The sequence below is a fragment of the Triticum aestivum genome, chromosome 6B (genome assembly GCF_018294505.1).
Source record: "Triticum aestivum cultivar Chinese Spring chromosome 6B, IWGSC CS RefSeq v2.1, whole genome shotgun sequence".
Lineage (NCBI taxonomy): Eukaryota > Viridiplantae > Streptophyta > Magnoliopsida > Poales > Poaceae > Triticum > Triticum aestivum.
Window position 1 is genome coordinate 16,534,948 of NC_057810.1, and position 1,887 is coordinate 16,536,834.

Sequence of the window (1,887 nt, forward strand, 5' to 3'; positions counted from 1 at the left end):
ACGCCTCTTGATATCCAGAAGTGAGCCAACTGTTGGAGCACTAAGGAGGCCCTTGTTGCGACACAAAATGGCTGCGCGACACCGCGATAACTATCATGCTTTTGTGAGGACGAACAATTGCTTTACGAGCAAAGAAACAATGATTCCTCATTTTCGTAGAGGAGCGATGACCTTTTTTAAGCGCAAAAAGCAAAGTTTAACCAAACTCTAGGGCTGCTAGGGCTTGGCAGAGAAACAAACATAAGAAAAACCACGCATGCATCTCCCTCAAATGCCCAGGTTTTCGCTAATTACAAGCGCTCGTAGAAACTAGTTTACTCAATTCCGTGTGGATGATCAGATACGTAACACCCTCGTGCTGCTCGTGGATGAAGTTTGTGCTGACTCATCATTGACAGCGGCCGCGGCAAGATGCATCGAGCTGCTCCATGCCGCTCCACTCGCTTACGGCGGCGAACTCTAGGCAGGGGATTCCAGCGTCACCTCACGTACTACTATTAGTGTGACCTTTACCTAACACTATTAGTGTGAGTGTGACCTTTAACTAACACTACTACTAGAAGTACTATGAGTAATAAATGATGTTTACTCGATCTATTTCTATGCCTAACCATATACAGTATATCTTAGGACTTTAAAGCGACGGATGTGGACACCCATGTTTGTTGAGGTGTTGCCATCCCCGATCGATCCGTGATGGCTCTATAAATGTGTTCGTCAAAAAGCAGCTAGTTCTAAGTGCCAAACACAAAGAACGAAGGAACCATGGCTGCTCTGAAAGCTCTCATATGCGTCGTGTTACTACTTGGAGTCATCGGCTTCGCCTCCCCTCACATCTCGGCGGGGCGTATCGCTCCGGTGGTTGCTCCGGCAGTCCATTGTGCATCGACTGCCGAACCGAGCATCGTATCTACTGTAACAGGTGAGTTTAATTGTTACTTAGTTTTTTTTGCACAAGCTCGTACGTGACCCTTGCCGCTCGTACGTGACCCTTGCAGCGGCCGTGATATCTATCTGCTATGAATAAGAGGATGCAGTGGTAGCGCTCCAGCTGCCACAGAAGAGAAGGGACTGCTGCCTTCGAGAGGCATCTTCCTTCCGCCCTGCCTCCCGCCGTCGCGTGGAAACCTGCTGAAAGTTCCACTAGGAAGCACCCCCTAAGGTGAAGGAAAAATAAGATGGAACCAGTAAGTCATAATATTGAATAATGATGTAACAGTTCTGGTTATCGTGCATGTATGCCACCATGGGGAGCCACGTATGTTTCAATTCACTGGTCTGTTCCAACATACTCCTATATGTTTTAATAGCAACTCGATCGTTGGAATGTTACATCGAATTTATTAGCAGAAGTTTTTATGCTAGCCCCGGTGAAACATTCGATCAAATTTCTTGCTACAAATTCTTATGCTCCAAATTTAGCACTAAAAGAAATTTTGAATGACAGACGCAAATATCAAAAATGGAGTGGCTGTAAGTTTAAAGAACAAACAAAAATGTGCTCGATTTTGTGATGATATGGGTCGAGAAGCCACATGTTCGTTGTAACCAATAATTGTGCACCTGATGGAGTTCATCCTAGGAAAAGGTCACATATCTTCTCAAAAAAGAAATGAAAAGGTCAAATGTTAACACCCTAGAGAACTGGGGTGAACTACCTAACAACCTGGTAAACCATGTTATAGAATATATTTAGCTTCTCTTAGTCAATCCTGTAGTTTACCAACTTCCAAGGTACAGAATATTTGTGTAGGTCATTTTCCTCAAAATATCTGCATAGACGAGTAAATAGGTAACCGCGTAAGGATGTTACCACATTTTTCAGTTAGTGAATTGTGCATATGAACTTATCTCTGTGCTACAACATCAAATCCTCAGTTAATCATA

General features: G+C 43.9%; 1 long non-coding RNA gene across 1 annotated transcript; it reads left to right on the forward strand.

Moving 5' to 3' along the window:
• The first annotated feature begins 680 nt into the window (after window positions 1-680).
• LOC123133153 (uncharacterized) lies at window positions 681-1,289 on the forward strand. Its single transcript, XR_006465170.1, has 2 exons — window positions 681-922; window positions 999-1,289. It is a non-coding gene; the product is annotated as an uncharacterized lncRNA (long non-coding RNA).
• Window positions 1,290-1,887: the final 598 nt, after the last annotated feature.